This window comes from Phlebotomus papatasi, chromosome 1, assembly GCF_024763615.1.
Source record: "Phlebotomus papatasi isolate M1 chromosome 1, Ppap_2.1, whole genome shotgun sequence".
NCBI lineage: Eukaryota > Metazoa > Arthropoda > Insecta > Diptera > Psychodidae > Phlebotomus > Phlebotomus papatasi.
In genome coordinates, this window is record NC_077222.1 from 98162423 (window position 1) to 98182132 (window position 19710).

General features: G+C 34.7%; 2 protein-coding genes across 6 annotated transcripts in view; one reads left to right on the forward strand and one right to left on the reverse strand.

The window, feature by feature from the left end:
- Positions 1–19710, reverse strand: part of LOC129809959 (autophagy-related protein 16-1) — a 315540-nt gene that overhangs the window by 220165 nt on the left and 75665 nt on the right. The window lies entirely within an intron of this gene.
- Positions 8663–19710, forward strand: part of LOC129809955 (uncharacterized) — a 76736-nt gene continuing 65688 nt past the window's right edge. Inside the window, exon 1 of the mRNA XM_055860130.1 lies at positions 8663–9828. The gene's annotated coding sequence lies outside the window, so the exon portion shown is untranslated. The remainder of the gene's footprint in view (positions 9829–19710) is intronic.

The window sequence follows — 19710 nt, forward strand, 5'->3', positions numbered from 1 at the left end:
GGATTGATTTAGATCCTGAAAGAATCAAAAAGTGGATCCATGACATATTAGGATGAAGTAAACCAAAGCAAAGTGGTCTTGATACCTCCATTATGCCATATGGCTAATCCTTCGGTCTGTATTACGTATAAGGATAATCTGGGATAATTAAAAACCAGAAGTTGATCATCAGTATTTTTAACCGCTTATCAATCACGCTTGCCTAGCACCATCACTTCAGGAAACGATGTTTGGGTTCGATCCCAAGGCGCTCCAAGAAAAGATTCTGAATTTGATTCAGCCACTTTGTCCTAGGTCTGCCTCGAGGTCGACGCCTCCTCACAATATCTTGCGAAATCTTTTTCTACTAAAAATCAATTTGGACTCTAAACCAGAGACAAACAAACAAAAAAAATGACTAACCAGGATATTCTATTTAACAAACAAAAGAATTAGTAATTATACCATCATTGTGAAAAAAAGTGGGTGCGATTAACTTTTTTTCCTCGTAACTTTAACACTTTTTAGGTGTAAAAATATTTCAACATTTTTTAATGTCAATTTTACACCTTTTTAAGTGTAAAATTAACATGGAAAAGAGTAACTTTAACCCATAATACACCCAAAAAGCATAATATTTACACCGATTTTGGATCAATAATGCCGGAAATGGATTCCGGATCATTTCCGGAATGTTATTTTAATTTTTTCGGATTTCTCTCAGTGATTGAATTGTAAACTGCTTTCGTTAATTATTAATTATTAATGTTTGTAATTTCTTTTAATTTATAGAGTACAAAAACTCTTTTACAAAATAAAACAATTTCTATTTTGTTCATAATTATAATACTCCCGATTTAGATTCGTTTAAACTTTAACTAGTATAGACACTAAGAAAAAAGAGGGTACAATTAACTTTTTTCGTCATAACGTTAACATTTTTAGATGTAAAAATATATCAATACTTTTCCGTGTAGAATTTACATCTTTTTAGGGGTAAAACTAACATGAAAAAAGGTAACTTTAAGCCGGAATACACTTGAAAAGGGTAATACTTACACCAATTTCGGCGAAATATCGTAGGGTAAAATTAACATTTCCAGATTTTTTTTTTAACTTTTTCAAATTTTTATCAGTGGGTCGAGTGGGTCTATTGAAACAGGTGGTTTCAACATACTATTTTAAACAATATGGTTTTGTGTTCCTTGGTGAAATCCGACCTCGTCAAATCGGGCCCAAATTTTGGATTTACACGTTTTGACACTCATAGATCACGAATATCATATACGCCAAAAGTTGATTTTCGTGGACGTCCCGTCCGTCCGTCGTGTACCCACTTCTGGCGATAGAACCTTGACCCGAGCTAGAAGGAGTCAAAAACTGAATTTTTAAGTGATCGTATCTCCGGTCCTAATTATTGGAATGCAAAAACATATTGATGTCTTAGAAAGCTCTCGTGGAATTTTACAATCCTACCGATGCCCCAATATTACCCGATTTAACCGAAAGTTCGATTAATCGAAAAATCTATTTTCGATTAATCCAATCTCGAATATTTCGAAAACTAAACTGATGCTTATTTCTTTAAATTTTAGTATGTTGTAGCTCAGGTCGAGAGCTTTCCAACGGTGGGTCGCACTCCTTGGATGTTCCCCGACCTAAGCTATAACCAAAAATGTCTTGACCGGACCATATTTTCGGTGTTTGTGAAACGATTTAGGAAATTTAGTGAAATTTCAGGATCTATTGTGACTAAGATCGAGATCTTTCGAATAGTGGGTCACATCTGTCTCTACTCCAACCCACTGTACCCCGACACTTACTATATCCATATGGACCGGACTCTATCTCTAACGATTTTATTTACCAATTTCAATGAACTTTTTTTTTTACTATTTGCACCTTTGTAGGGGTAAAATTAACATGAAAAAAGGTAACTTTAAGCCGAAATACACCTAAACAGGGTAATATTTCCATCGAAAAGTCGCTAATGCAGAAGTAGTTGAGAACGGTAAAATGCTTAAAAAAAAATGTTAATTTTTTAATGGATTAGCACCATCAATCTTGTCCAATTGTCAGTTGTTTATTTATTTAAAAGGCTTTGCTATAAATCAAAATCCTATAAGGAAAGCGCGCTACCTTTGGATGACTCAAGCTTCGAACAAATCGTTTTTTTTTGCAATGCGTTTTAAATTAATTTGGCTTATTATAATATTATATTTTAATAGCTAGTCACACGCCTCATATTTCCAGAAAAAAGTTATATAAGGAACATAAAGAAAAAAAATTGAGTTGTCCGAGGCTTGAGCCGTTCGAAGGTAGCGCTCGTTCCCCTAAAATGTGTTGCATATTAAATCTGAGAAAGAGTATTTCCATACTTATGCTTTCTAGGTTTGTAACCGTCGACGCTAAGACGGCGGTGGACGCCGAAAGAATTGGGAAAATGTTGGCAATGGATCTGTAACCATTCGATTTTGATTTTAATTCAAAGAATATGCAAAACGTGCCTACAACAATGCCGAATGTTCTGGGAAGAACATAATTTTTATTTTGGGCTAAACATCTTCATGTTATTTTGGATGTCATGTCAATAAATCCATTAGTCTATTACGGCTCTTTCCATCAATTTATATAACAGAGATTTATGATTTTCAAATTAAATTGGGTTAGAAGTGTTTCAATGAAAAACAGTAGGAATATTACCCATGAAAATTACAATTTTTCATAGTCAATTCCTGTTAAATAGAATCACAAAATTAGCGATGCATCACAATTTATATTTCAATTTTAAAAGTCTTACGCTATATTCTTTTTTTTATTTATTTTATTTTGGTTCAACTAAGCAATATATTATATTTACATTCAAATTCAACAAACAATTTATTTTATAATTTGTCCATTAGCAAAAATTTTAGGTATTTTATTTTAGTAATGGCCATTTAATTTGCAATATATCCAATTAAATAAACATTTTCTCGATTATATACGCTATAACTGCTAAATTTGTAGAGTGTGAAAAGGTCTTAAACACATTTCGCATAAGCTTATAAGAAGTAATTTTAGAAACATGCTTGCAAGTGGGATTGGATGTCTATCTGTGAAACAGATCATCTTAAATGAAATGTATGAAATGTTGAGTGATTGTTGACTGAAATGTTGACAGTAAAATGCAAAATGTTTAGGCATTCTATTCACATCCAACACTATATAGTGATAAATGATCTTCTCAAGACACTATTAGTAAAAAAAATTTCTCATGTTCCATGGGACAGCGTAAAAATCGCGAAAATCGCGAAATTTTTTTTTTTGGTTAGTGGTGTGATTGTCTCGTGATTGCTGAACTTTGCCTAAAAGGCCATGTACGGAATGTGCGGAACTTTTTTGTTATTGTCCGAAACAATGGAATGTAGACCACAAGAGAGTTTCTCGCAAGCAATCAATTTATTATTTTGATATGCATACAAATAAAAAAAAAGTTCCAATAATTGTGCTCTCTTTATGAATAATTCAAAGTAAATAGTTGTGCAGTAGAGTTAGTTGATGGGAAAAATTATCTGAGAATATGCCTTCGTCCTAAACTTTCTTCAAGGGTAATTTCCATAACTTAAAATTGCTGTTGTCTCCATTGCTCCGTGTATATGTACAATTTCTCTTGCACAAATTAGAACAGCATCAACAAGTGAATGGAGACAGAGTATTTAAATATGCAACCATAATTTTCTCTTCCTAAGAACACATATTGATTAAGATGAATGAATCATGAATATTTATCATTTGTCATTTAATGGCTATAAATTAAATTTAACCTTCAAGTTATGCACGGAATTGAAATAGAAAAATGGTCCAATAAACAAAAAGGATGGAAAACCATTAGGCACCTCACAAGAATATCCACGATCTTTTGCTTTTCTTGCTTTTTCTTTTTTTTTCTTTTGTTGTTTTTTTTTTCTTTTCAAATCTAAAAGTTAACTTTAGTATATATGTAATTATTGCAAGGGAGAGACACGATCGAAATTATGAATTGATACACGCAATAAAAATCACCAATCACTCAAAAATCTTGATATACACGTACAATACCTGCTGAGAAGACCTAAGTTGAAATACATTGGGTCGATAATTTGTACGGACTTGTGGTATTATTCAATGTTGGACGTGATGGAAAAAGTCGCTGTGGAACTTACCTGCAAAGACAGGAGAAAAATAAAGAATTAGTCCAGAAATAAAATAAAAAATAAGTATATATTAATAATTTACATCTGTTTCTTCAATAGCAAAACCTTATTGTTCTCTTTCATTTTTTTTTGCTTTAAACTTTATTACTTGGAGATGCTTTCAAGCTTCGCACACACTCTGGCTTCGAACACTGCATATTTCTTTAATGAATCTAACAATTAGTAGCAATATATTGTAAAACCTAGTCATAAATCATATATTTCCTAAAAAAAAATTAAGTTAGACTCCTTAAAAAAATATGGGAAAAATATGAAGTGTTCGAAGCTAGAATTTGTGCGAATCCTAAAGACCTTCCCCCATAGTAATTCCCCAAATGATATTCATGTGCAATATTCTCCCATGTATATATTTAACAAAAAAAAGAGTAATTATTCATAAATTAAATAGCTAATTAGCAACATTTCATAGTGTCGATTGATGCATCAACAGTGCAACCTGTAATGTGTTTGAAATACAAATTTCGTTGTTAACTAAGCATAAGAAGCGCCACAGCAAAAGGGACACACATAAATCAACCTCTTAATCACTTTGGACTCTATATTTGTGTATCTTCACCAGATTCTCCTATTCATTCTTGCATTTCTGCCCTTACTTATACCTCCCGCCATTGCACACTTGATACTATCGGATTGTACATCTTCATGCTCACAAATGCAACAGTAGGGATCTTCATGCTTGTGATTAGTATGCAAAATTTCGCAGATATTGCTATCATGACTTAGAAGGTATTAATTAATTATAATATGTTGTAGGGCTCTGTCGGGGATAAGGAATTTAATAGTCAACTGAGAATTATATTTCTGGGAAAATCGGTAATTAGAAAGAGCTAAATGAGAAACGGCACCCTACAAGACCTACAAGGCGTTCAATGAATTAAAAAAAATACAAAACTAAAAATATAAAAGTAATGTGCTAGATACACCTACGACATAAGCTTAGTAATAATGATTAGATTAAATTCCTAGCAGTTTGTGATTTTTCAAAATGATTCAAAAGCCTTTTTCATCAAAGAATAGTACTTTTTGTTGTATTTTTCAGTTTGAACGCTATTTTCTTATGAGAACGTTTTTAATGCATTTGTCTCAATCGGTCATTAAAGCTGATAACCCGTTTTTTTCTTTTGCCTTAATCAAATTTGATCTTTGATGAAGTTTCGAAATGAATGCAGAAGTTCCTAATTCTTTTTTGTTTGAAAGACAATCGGTTATTGGGATTTTTCAAGAAAACTCTTGTTCTAACGGATGATAGTCCGCCTGATATAATTCCAAAGTTTGGCCCATCCAAAAGGTTCTAAATGTAGTTCATACTGAGGAATACTAACTTTGACCTGTATTATGGATCAACTGATGACCCATTTTTTCCTAATCAAATTCGATATTTGAGGAAGTTCCAATGTAGGACCTAAACATTGGGTAATTGTAGAAAAGAAATCGTAGGTCAAATTCAGCAGCGAATAATTTGCCAACTTCCGATTATCTATATCTGGGCTTAAGTCTAGCGAGCACACGTTTAAGGATATCGAGTTTATGCTTTCGATAGCTCTTGGGCAGAACTTAGTCGTTTGGTTAAATTATCGCTTTTCAAAGCTGTGTTCATCCTTTTTCGTACCTATGGGCACGAGATCTGGCTAATGATCGAAAGTATAAGATCACGAATATAAGCTAGCGAGATAAGGTTATTTCCAGGCGGTTAAGAGGTTCACGAGGAACTAAGATTCGAGAAGTTGCTACTTCGGGTTGAGAGATTACAACTTCGATAGAAAAAGATTCACCAGAAAAGCTATGCAAGCAATTGTGAGGAGACCTCGACCTCGAGGCAGATCCAGGACGAGGTGGCTGAACAAATTCAGGATCTTCCCTTCGAGCGCCTTGAGATCCACCCTGAGCATCTTCTTGAAGTGGCGGAGAATCGATAAACTGAACTGGATTTCATAAGCCCACCTCCTCAATAGGGATAACCGATTGAAGAGACTGATGATGCAATGATGATATTCCAGGATTTCTTCATTTTTTAGGTACTATAAATACTTGAGCAAAACCTGTCAAAATCAGTTACTATCTATTCAGTTCATTGTATAGTTCATTTCATTCAGTCATTTTTAACAGCTCATCTTTTTCGGGGTCGCGGACTTAGGACATTCAGTTTATAATCTGCAGCTGTTGATCTTCCGTCACTACTGAAAGATGTTCGAGGTCGATTTCAAGACGATCCCATGCATGATCTTGAATTTACCTCTGTCAGCTAGTCATAGTGTAGTAGGACTGCAGAGCCTGGAGGAGTAGGAGGGAGAAAGCCCGTCCTGACGAAGACTCTTCTAAGCCAACAGTACCAATCACTGTTCAGCTGGGTTAGTAACTTTGAGGGGTGCTATAACGACGGCTAACTTCAGGTTACGATATCGCTATAGTTCCTCTATAGATGGGATTGTGAGTACTCTACGAGTTATTCCGAAGGCACAATCGAATCGGCTCCTCAGTCGGTCTTCACCAGTGAAGTGGGAGGGACGCTGGATTCGTGGCTATCTTGGAATGGGCAATGGAGTTCAATTCCGGGAGGCTAGCGATCAAGGGTGCTCCAGTATGTTCTGGTGTGAACCCGTAGCAATTCTTGCTACAATAGGCCTCACCTAAGGTTGACGCCTCTTTACAATAGCTGGATATCTTTCTTAGCTTTCTTAGCTCTCTTCTAAGCGTTATAAATAATGCGATACTCAAATGAGAACCTCATTCAATGTTTTAAACGAAGAAGGTTAAATTGTAAAGAACGTCGCGTTGTTTGAAACAATGTGAAAAATACCTCGTACAACACACCGTTTTTTTTCTTAACCCGAGACACATTCCCATCTTTCCAATAGAGAAACTAAATTAACTGCAGTTAAAATTTTCGCTGGTTCCCTGCGCTCAAACTTAGATTAGATTCGTCAGAGAAGCCGTAAGAGTGGAACCTTTAAGACAATCGCGTGGATAAGCGTATTGACCGCCAGAGGTTCTCCAAAGCCCTCAACGTTCCTCCCTAACGATCTATTCCCTACGACAGTCCCCGGTGAGTGGCCTTTCAAAATTGAAGCCAATTTCTTACTTTCACATACAAATGCGTATGGGAATTTCTCTGTACTCGTGACCGTTACACGATATATGTCAAAATTGAGGCGAGCCTTGTGTACAAGACTCTGAGCCTCGTAAAGAGGGATAAATATACTATATATCTGTCTAAATGGGGTCTTGTTCTGAGAAGTGCAAGCTGAGTTTCTGATCAATTTGTGAATTGGCTTCAAACAGTTCTAGGGGAAACTAGTGGCACCACCAAATACGGGGTAGCACCAAACACTGCAATTTTTTAATCAGATATTCGAATTCAGAGGACAAAACTTAAAGAAATTTATAGGCATTATAGGGATGCTTGTCCACTGAAGAAATGGTCGAGATACTTCGCCAGTGGCTAGCCTACGGCGATCCAACGTAAACTAACTCTTAATACTTAATACTAATCCTCTCTACGACACCATTCCCAATGGGATAGCTCACAGGCCAACACTAAGAACGCTCCACTAGGAACATTAGGAGAAATCAGTGCCGCTCCGAGAGACATCTCTGATGTCAATTCAAATACTAATAGGTGCAAGAGCAGAAAAAGAGATAGATATAAATAGATATATTGCATCTATGTATGATCATTAATCTGACATTTCATTTAAGAATGACATTGATAGCCATTGTTGCTAATTAAGCGTACCATTTCCCGGTACATAAAATAAACCTTAGCGCCATCTTCTAATGGTGAATTTAAGAATCTTTGAGACAATAAATATTCCAATGGTTGAAAGTTATTTATCTCGTGCCAGAAGATCTGTACGATTCAGCTTTAATTTCTGCACAGTGAACTTGCAAAAGTCATAGGGGGGGAATGGAAATAGACAACCCTGTGTGATGGACCGTTTAAAATAAATGGCTAATATGATGAATTATAGAGACATTGATGCCCGACTCAACACATCGTCTAAAATATGTGCATACACAAGCCCTGGAAATGGGTAGCAGTGGAAAATCTGATGCGTTGATGATGATAGTACCGATGGTTAACCTAGGCGGAGGCAACCAATATTCGCAATTCTTCTCTTTCTCTTTTTCCAGCAAATAATCTTTAGAATCTTTCTCTAGCCATAAAATACCAGCATAAAAGCCGGAATTCTGCCATTGTGGCCGGGGAATAGAGTGCGCTGATGAGCCATAAAATGTACACATAATGATGACGGTGAGATTATGCAAAACCCCAACGCCTTTGACTTGATAATTAGGATGTATAAGAAGTAAATCTGTGGGAGGTTTCTCTCCATACAGCATATTTTCTCCCCCTTTGGGATAGCATAATGACACATGTTGCTTAAGTGTCATTACACCTCCAGCCATTAATCGTTGTGGCAAGTGAAATTGTCCCCCAAAAAATTATTTCACCTGTGTCATATTAGCTGTTAAAAGGTAACGAGGAATAAGAAGAAAAAAAAAAGATGCCCCAAGAGGTTATTTATCTCAGTCCTCTCTCGCACCTCATTTCGTGAGTTAATTTTTTTTTTTTTACTTCAAGTGATAGTGTGAGAATTTACGTCATTTTCGGTCCAAGAGCAAATATGTACAGTGGGATCATAGGAGTGAAACTGTTGTGTGTGTGCCATGGCTCTCCCCGAACGATGAACCCATCTCTCCTATTCTTTAGCTTTTAATCCATATATTCTTTTCCCCAACTTGCACACAGCCATCACCCCAATGCAAAAGAATGAGACACCGATGATCGCAACTACGGTTTTCACTCAAACAAAACCTCATACTATCCCGAATGCATGGTGCAACCATCATCATCGTCATCAGTGGTTCGGTCGTCTCGGTCGTACCCATCGTCTTCGTCATCGGCAACACTGCGCAGAAGTGAACCACTCTCGGGAATACACAGGTATTCAATGGAATAACCATATGATGAGTGGCGAAGAAGGCCAGAACTTATATAACAACTTACTACCATTGCACACTCTTTAGTTTCAAGACGACCTTAGAACGGTCAAGATCGCACCAGATCTTCACCATCTCAAAGAAGTTTAGCACAGTGAACATTTCACTCTGTGTTTCATTCTCTGCCAACATCTTCTCATAGACACTACCTGTTTTTATTTCTTGGCATTCGGGAACCTCAAGTTCTTTCACTCTACGGTACATCACCCATCAAGAGTTTATTCTCGATCGGGATCAACGCGTATATCCCAAATAGAATCAAACAAAAATAAGGTGATCAAGTGCTTAAGGAAATAAAGTTGGATTTTCTAAGGAAAGAAAAAAAAACAAAAAGAAAATTGTTTGGTGTGTGTCGATAGCCAACAATGCTAAAGTGACTCTTAACCTGGACATAGCAAGTGACATTTAATTTAAAAAAAAATAAGAGACACCCTAAAACCCCTCTGGGTATCCCCATCAGGAAGGATTTGCAGATCAGGTGCATAGATTATTTTCTCAATCTATCTCCCCATAACCCGTGTTCGTGGCTAGGATTCAGGGTGTCGATTTATAAATAACGAATTACCAGTAAAACAGTTAAGCGTCAAACGGAAATCTGCGCACAGAAAAACAGGTAAGACAGAATTTTAAAAATGTGTGGAGAAACATGTTTTTCTTCAACGATATCTTTTCTCGTCTCATCTCTCCCTGGAGGAGATTAACGATTGTCTCTATAACCATTTCATCTCTTATACACAATTTTTCCTCTTCCTATCCACACATTCTCTCGACACAAACATCCCAAATAAATGGAATTTAAGAACCACTGCGGAAGACACTACCGAAAAATTTTGTATGGTGCTAAAATTTTTGGCCATTTCCCCCTTTCAAAAAAAAAAAAAATCTATGTCCATTCTTCTTGGTGCCATACACAAATCCACAAATGCCTACCCATCCGCAGCAATCAATAAAAATCAACATGAAAAAAAGAACTGGTTGTAGGCGAACAACCTGCGCCGATTCGTTTCGCGAAAGGTGGATTATATGGTTTTTCTTTTTTCATCTTCTTTTTTTTTTCTTCTAAATAACACCTCTGGGGTCGCGTCTTGAGGCCAAAAATTCTAAATAGGAATAAAAAAAAAAGAAGAAATAAGTGCTGTGTGTTGTGCTTCCTTGATACAAATTCTTTTCATTGTTGAATTGATCGTTTCTTTTGTGATCTTCTTGACCATTTATTCTTTCAAATGTCCATTGCCCCATCGACAAAACCCAACACCATCCGAATTTCTTCCGTTAACACCATTTACTCGCCATTCACTTCACGATCATGGTCATCCATCATCATTTCTTCACACACCGAATCCCCCAATTGGATTTTATCAATTAGCATCTCACCAAATGCAACGGAAGAACTATACTGTCGCATTTACCACTTTTCGCCACTTTGGCACCACTTTCCGACACTTCTAAACTATTCAAAAATAAAAAATAGTTCATTTTAATGAACAGACAAACAGAAAGACATTTCACATAAAAACCAGAAAGAATAACTCCTTGGAATCCAAAAATTCTCAATCAGTGAAGCATTTCAAAATAAAATAACATAAAAAAACCATAAATAAAATAAAAATTTCAAATAAAATTCATATTTATGCAACATAAAACAATTTAAAAGAAAAGTCAAAGAAATAGGAATAACAAATGTAATACGATATTTTGCATAACAAATTGCAGTAAAATTCAACGCTAATTTGGTTCTGTGTTTCTATGTGTCAGAAATTTCGCTCTAATTTACTCAACATTTTATTGTGATAAAGGGGGCATAAATTGTTAGTGCCAGAGACAAAAATTTAAAATTCAAAGTGAAATGTGCAATAAAACCGACAACAAACAACTTATTTTACTTTAAGATAGAATTTTAACGAGATTTAGCCTGTCTTCTTTATTCTTCTTGCCTGGACTTTTTCATACATTAAATAGGTGATATTTCTAAGAATTTCACGTTAATTGAATAAAATTATTTATTGGAAGATATATATTCAAATTTAAAAATATAAATATATAAATTTGACTTGAGCTATAAAGTGTTACAAAATGAAAAGAGCTTAAATTAACTATTAAAAGAACCCTGAACAAAATTCCACAACTTTAACCCATTCCCCTAGGGCTCATAGGGTAATGAGAACTCTATTTTCCATAAAAATAATCGCGCTACAGATCTAGAAACATTTATGCTCCCTAAACAGTGCAGATAGTGAAAGATAAATTTGTGAAATTTATGAACAGAAATTAATAACTGATGCAAATTTTCTGAGCCTTTGTCTGTTCCTTAGTCTAAATGTGCAGATAAAATCACCCTAAATATTTAGTGTAAAAGTCAGTGACTTCAAGTGTTTCAAGTCCGAAATATTCATCCCAATTCTTAGATTAAAAAAAAAGCTTAAAGAATTTTGTGACAAAATTTGAGATTGAAGATTCTGAGTTAAAGTCTAATGATCCCTAAAATATTCAGTAGGGAGAGATAGAGCTACTTTGTGCTTAGGCCACATTGATATACGATTTTTTTGCATATTTCTAAAAGAAGATAGGCCTTACAAGTATTTTATTTAGATCCACAATTCGACGGATAAGAATATAAAACAAATGAGTCGCGAATGGCCAACTTTACAGTAGGGCGATCTCAAGCTGAGATTTCACATGCTGAGTATAGGATTTTTAAGATTTAAAATCCCTATAACTTTAGGAATAATTAAATTTTCGGTATAGAAAAGAAGATATTCCGGTATATTCCGGAAGGTAGAAGCGTCAAGGAGTATCCGAAAAGTGAAAAAACGAATTATGCAAAAAATCGACTTATTCGACTTATATTCTAACAAGTCAAATTGTTTTGTGGGGCTAATTTACATTAAGTTAAAACCAAGTTTCCTTTAGAAATATGCGGAAGAATCATATATCTATGTAGCTATACAGCTCAAAATAGCCCGACCTCCACCTTCTCCTGACCGGTTTTAATATTAAAGAAATCGTATTTTCATTTCAGCTTCGTTATTGGGAAATCTGTTACATTTTACCCCAACGACTAATTTTAAACTTATTTTAAAATTTAGAAGAGACTTAGAGAAATTTGAACCTTTAAAATTAAAAATTATTTATTGGAAAATGTGTAACATTTTTTTAAGGCCGATTTAAAGATTTAACGTTCAAAGATAAATTTCAGAATTGATGGAATTGACATTTTAAGTTTAAATTACTTTTATGCAAGGGCCTATAGAGATTCATTTTTCTATACGATTTAACAGAGATAAAATGAACCTAATAGCAAGTTTTTCCTTAAAGAGAATTGACTTATCTTTCCGATTATTTAAAAATTGTGCATTAAAAAGAATTTAAAAATGTATAATTTATAATTCCCAACAAGAATTATGAGTAAATTTATTTAAGTCGAGGTGCAAAATCTGCAAGATAATACAAGAATAAAGTGAGAAATAAGCTTCACTTTTTATTAGGCTTGATATCCCTTGCCTTTGATGCTTACAAAATTAATACAGTGCAACTTCAATTGTGTAAACGCTTATAAATGTTTTAAATTGTGTTTAGTGATTAGAAATCTGTAACAAACTTTTGCGTGTAATTTCGTATAAGTACAACAAATACGGATACAAAAACTGCAGTAACATTACCGAAAAATGTGGTTACACTATCGAAGTAACACTGAATTTTAAAAGTGAAAAATACAGTCCGCAAAATACGATTTAAATTTAAAAATGAAGTGCCTAAAGATTTATGTCATAATTGAGAAAAAAGGATGATATTACTTTAGACTTTATAAATTATTTATAAGTATCGGATACAAAGGGGTTCGAAAGGCCCCTACATCTATCTTGAAAATTAAAGAAAAGTTGAAGAAATTCTCTACCTCGAAGTCAAAGATCATTATCACAAACTACAATTTATTCTTTAACAGAACGTAAAATTTTAAAATCGAAAACTTGATCATAACGCACGCCGTATGATAATTTTACGTTAGAATTTTGGAAAACACAAAAAACTATTTTTTGACGAAAATTTCTAGCAATGCGTAGAGACCTCTATACGAGCTTCAGACCTTAGGCTTAAGCTATCAGACTTAAGTTCTTGAATTTCTTCCCAGACAAGATTTTACCAAGGGTAAGTGGTCCAATATATCACGAAAAACTAATAAAATTACTTGGTATTTAGTATTTTGTAACCTTATAGAACTGGGCTAAACCTCTAGTCAGAAGGCCACTTTAGGAATACTTCAATCTGAAGGTATAAACCTCTCCCTCTCCTAGTAGGGTCCACTGATTTTATAAACAACAAACAGGATGAATCGTCTTTCTTCTCCTGTTGTAGTCCTATATGAGATTCAGACCTAAATCTTAGCCATGGTTTAACTGCTCTAATTTATTATTAATCGTGATTTTTTGGAAAATCTTTAGAATTAAATTAAATTTAGAATTAAAGATGTATAACCTATTAAGTTCTCAAAAAGCAATAAAATTTCTCGCTATTTAAGATTTTGAGACCTTCGGGTACTGGACTTAACCTCTAGTCTGAAGACCGCTCTAAATGCCAATAAATTCCAAGATATTTTCTACGGGTTCTACTGATTCATCATGGTTGCATCAAATTGGGCAGTAATTTTGGTTAAAATGGTCAGCAATGGCTCCGGCCCACGTTTGAGATCAGGAAAAGTTCGTGAAATCGAAATTCGCATCCCTTTCTTTCTTATATATACCTATCATATACCTATCCTTTTCTTTCGTATTCTTCTTCTTCTTCTTTAGCACATCACAACAAATTCGATTTAGTTAAATCGTTTTTCAGTGCGTTCAGTGCCAAAGAATGGGATAGAGTTATAAAACACTTTTGAGAAAGAAATGGATGCGAATTTTGATTTCACAAAATTTTCCTGATATAAATGGTGTACCAGAGCCATAAGAATTAAATTTGGTCGGTGTTTGATTTTAATTAAATAATGAAATATTCCTGACAAAGGGAAAATAAAGAAGTTGTGAATCATCTTGCCATTTTCGGATTGATTAAAAAGGAACTCATGATTATTCTTTACTCTTTACTGACTAAAACCGTTTTTCCATCTATCACTACAGCGATTACAGCCAGTTTCGATCTTTTTGTTTTAGTGAAAGTGTCCAAAAAGGGGTGACTCCACCATAAAGTGTAATTATTTAATGTTCTTGATCGACATATCGGCATTCCTTACGAGATAGATCTCTTCCAAGATCCCCTGAGTTTTACAATATGTTTTTGCGGTTACACCAATCAGTCCTCGATCGCGCCGTGTGATCGAAAAAAAGGGTTCGGGTAATGGCAATATGATGAAAATATTTTCGCTACTTGCAATCATTCAGGTGTATAACAGAAGAAATGAACGGTTATTACAATGCGTATGTAAGCGAACGGAGAAAATGCATTGTGGAAATTGGAGAAGACAAGTGGCTGTCGGTGAATTTATCGGTAATAGGTAGAAGAAGTACAAAAAAAAAGAAGTGCACAATATATATTCAACCTCGGTTCTCCCGCAAGTGCAATAGTGAAGGTTATATGGTTGTTTTGAGTGCACGAGGGAAAATTGTTGCAAATTTCCACTGCAATACGTATACCCGGGAACGGGAAAACGGTACATATATATGTGAATTTTATTTACAAATTACTCAGCAAAATCACTTTTATGCCAGAGAAAGGAATAAATTTGCACATATAAAATACTAAACACCCAGTAATCGTGCACACCATCGAGAGTTGGTAAACCCCCCCCGAAAAAAAGAAATAACGTTAACGTTTTTACCCTAAACCATTTCACTGTTACCCAACTGCAAGATCATTTTGATGAAGATCACTATGATGTTATGATCTCTTGCCGCGCAGATTCTTATATTGATATAATTAATCTAATCCATCCAAAGAATTCATTGAGAGATTATTTTTCAATCTTTTTTTTTTCAGAAGAAATAACTCTTCCTTTGTAATTAAGGTAGCGTCCAGATTGCAAAAATCAAAAGAAAAGAAATACCACCGTGATCCAGTATTCTTAACGATCGAGAAATAAACCGATAAAGAAAAAAAAAAGATTTATTCTATACGAATAATTTATTAATTAGCAATCATAAATGTATAAAAATAATGATTGCGCATTGATGGTGAAATAAATAGAGATAAATCATTGCAAGAGCATAGCATATACGTGTATGTTCCGCGTGATGGTGATGATCGAGAATAGGAGATCATTTGAGAAATTATATTATTTTAGCATTACATCACACTCCAAGTGGAAGTGCGAAGAAAAGAGTTTCAATCACGATTTTCTTACACTTGAGATACTTCAACATCTCTAACAGTTTTTTTTTCTTCTTTCATAATATATAAATCTCCAACATTCCCTTCCTTCTTGCGCATCCAAAGCAAAAATACTTTATGACTCTCAGCTTTAGATAGTTTTTTTTTAATATAGAAAAAAAAGTTTTTATATTTTTCCAAATGGTAAACTCCAGGAGGGAAATTTTTCCGCCAAACCCCTCTCTCGCGATCATAAATCTCCGTGAAGTTTATAATTGAGTTGAAACTTTGTATTGACTGGTGGCATGATTGAAGTTTTCGGATCGGTGATTTCGAAGATGTAAGGCAAAATTAGGATTGATTAAGAGACCCAATCCCAGACAGATTTTTCAGATCAGAGATTATATAAAATGCTGGTTCTGACTGAGATTTTAGTTTTTTTTTTCTTTAAGCTTGTCTAAGCAAAATAATTTTTCAAATCAAACCTAAAACCCTAAATGATGATCGTGGTTAAAGAGGATGGAAATGAGTATGACCTTAAGATCAAGTTGTTGGATATGCGTGAAAAATTCAAGATCGTTATAATCATAAAACATTGCAGAAATATTGACTATTTTTTTTGGAATGTTTTTCCAATCATTGGATGTCACAGAACTCTTCATATTCCAGAATTACCTTTTCAAGGTCCTACAAAAATACTTTGTTTCCTTCCTTTTCTTTTCAAACCTGAAAACATCCTATACAAAGTGCATTGTAGAATACCAGTGGCAAGCATATTTTCATAAAATTGTGATCTTTAAGCAATATTGTTGGTATAAGAGTAAACTAAAAATAGAGAAAGATTTCAATTCACAAGCGACGAACCCCATTAATTCCTAATTTATTGAATCTCTTGTCGATAGCCACACGGTTCTTCCATCCTGCTCGTATTTATGGCCTTTGAAAGCGAAAAGATTTCAACAAAAAAAAACTGCATATTATATATAGATCCATCGGCATGCCACTGTGGAGGCTTTTATGGGATAAATTGATGACAAATACTAGTGGCAAAAATAATTAGCATTACTGGTTTTATAAGCCAATGGTATTCCCCTATTGTGTCAAAAGAGACCACAGAGGAGACAATGTGAGAATAAAAGGAATTGGTGAAAAAGAGAATTGTCAGCAATTTAGCGTCCTAGGATATTGGCCAAGAATTGCACTATGGCCATAAAATAAACCATTCACATCTCTCTATCTCCAGAGACATACTTTTTATTGATTCATACCCCTTTTTTGTTCAAGTACCATCACCAATTGTCGATGGGATTTTTATTGATCAAGTGTCACTGTATACAACAAACCTAATACACCATTAAATTAATTAACTGCTACATAACCGTAAATCAAAATCACTTACTCGTGTCTCACACAGTTGGAGGAAAATAAAGTAAGAAGAAAAAAAAACGTATATGGAGAAAAAGACGACGTGAGCTACTCAAAAGACAGTGCTGAGATAATTTGCATATAATTTGTCGTCAATTACAATTGCGCGTATAAATTGACGATCTTCGAAAACCTAGTTTTACTCAGCCGTGTTCTCATAACTCAACTAGATATGCACACACGTGTCTTCAATTGTTATTTGTGTCATCAATTGCCGAAAAATGATCAATTTCCCTCAATTTCAAACACTTCCCCCTAGTTATGCTTTTAATTGAACAGCACAACTCAATGACAGGCCGGTGGGAAGTAGGCGAGCTGCCTGGTGATCGATCATCGTGAGTGTGCGAAAAGATGTTAACGCCGAACGATCATTAGAGATTAGAAAATACAACAGGCATTGCTATATGCATAAGGGATAAGTTTCTTTTTCACAAAAAAAAAATCAAAGTGAAATAATTCCAAATGGTGATTTCCTTTTTGTACAATTGTTTGACCGGGTTACTAGCGCGACTTCTGTGCGGAGATCACAAACGATCTCCAAAGCATCGTCGTCGATCACCTAAGAACGGTGCTCAATTGCAACTTCACCGCATATAAAAGAGTCGAAGAAGGAGGAATTATTTATAGTTTGAGCAACGCGAATTTACTGTATACTGACCTTGATTCGTGTATTATTTTGTGTTATCGGAATATTGTTTAGAGAAAGAGAGAAAGACGCTCATTTTTTTTTTCGTTAGGTTCTATCCATACCATATCTATATATAATGTTGCTACACAAATACATCTTCTCACTCGCCAAAGAATAATCAAAAGACTCTCTGCATTGAATCATCATTCACACAAGTCCCACTTGTCTCTCACAACACCACAAGAAAGTTAACAGAAATTGTCGCTTCAAATTGGGTTATCACGATTTATTTGCTTATTTTATTTTATATCTCATTGTACATATGGCGAAAAATACAGTGGAATCCCTTTGCTGAAAAAGAAACCAGAAGCCGTGAGTATTGGCTCTTGAGCTAGCGCAAATTCCATTGGAAAAAGTTGCAAATTTGTAGTGAATTTTATTTAAATTCCGTGACTTTTGACGCATCTATAGACACATTTTCCCAATGCATTTCCAACATATAATACATCTTTTATACAGAGATTTGGGTCTCTTCTCCACCACAAATTTTCCCTCGAGTGTCATTTGAATTATTTTCTAAAATAAAATATATTCTGGGTAATTGCTATTATAGGATCAACAGCACATACCACTTTATTCAGTTCTTGAAATGTTGACAGTGTATAGATGAAATTTAGGGACAACTGATAAATTTATGTTGAAGACTTTGTGCATGCTATAAATATCTGACAAAGTATTTATTATTTTTTAGTAATATTACTAGTATGAGAGTCAACTCTTGAGTGGAGAGATCCCTATCTCAGTGCGGTTGCGAGATCAAATCTCTTCCGGTGCAAAATATTATGTCGGAAGTACAATAGCTTTTGTTTTGTAAACAATTCAATTCGTCTGTTTCTCTTCAAATTAAAATTTGGTTGCGCTGCCGCCGACTTACCCCAAACGATGTCATCAGGTAAACGGCAGAACCGACTTAATCATGCAGTGAGTGCCAAAAGTTTGTTGCCTAACTGTGTTATCACACTTGCACATTAAAATTTTAATATGATTCACATTAATTGCCGCTGGTGAGAGTCCAAATGTGTAATTTGTGTGTTTGAATCATTTTATATTCAAAATTTGGTCCATTTGTTGATAAAAAGGTAGACTTGCCCCGCAAAATTTGATATAAATTGATTTATAGCATTAATGCGAAAAATTAATGTGATTTTCTCATTAATTTTTTAATGTGAAAAATATTTATGCTTTAGGTAAATTTAAACTTATTTTTGCAGGTCAAGTTCACTTCTTTATCAATAAATAGAAAAACCCGAAATATTGAGTGACTCAAAGACACAAATAACATATTTGGAAGCCCACAAGCGACAATTAATATGAAACACATTAAAATTTTAATGTGCAAATGTGATAACGCCGTAATGTATATTAGAGATATGCAAATGAGTTCCCTGTGATCCTTAGATCTTATTGACGGTTGCATTCCATACTATTCTATCTCAAAATGACAACTTTTTAGGTGAGCCATTTGAAATTGGCGATTTCCTATGCTGCTTGTGTAAATTTTTCTCGAAAAAATTGAATATCTCGTTACCCGAACGTCGGATTATTATTATTAATCTTGTCGAGGCCTAAGCCCAAAAATGGGCCACGTCCATGGCAAGCGGACTTACCGACATCAAATCCCCTGTTCCGCATGAGACAGGGGGCAACGGACAAACACACAAGTGGGGAGGGGGATGGTTGGATCACCCCACAGTTACATAGGATGCCACATTCAAAAAATCTCCATCGCCGTCTATTGTCTCTCAAGCGCGCTACGCCGCTAATAATTGTTTTCAAAATAATTGTTTTCAATTTTTTGATTATTTTTGATGTGCCAAAAGTTTGTTGCCTCATTCGAATATCGTAGGTTGTGTCTACCTCCGTCGTATCTGCATTTGTTTTTTATCTGCATTCGGTGCAAGCTACAATACAGACGTCCCCTCTTGCGTGATACGCTGACACAAAAGAAATGCAGATACGACAGAGGTAGACGCAACCTACGATTTGTAATTCAAAATGGTCAAAAACATGGAATCAAATTAATGTAATGTAACCAATAAAAATACCTACAAAAAGTTCAATAGTAGCCTAAATTTGCAATACGTT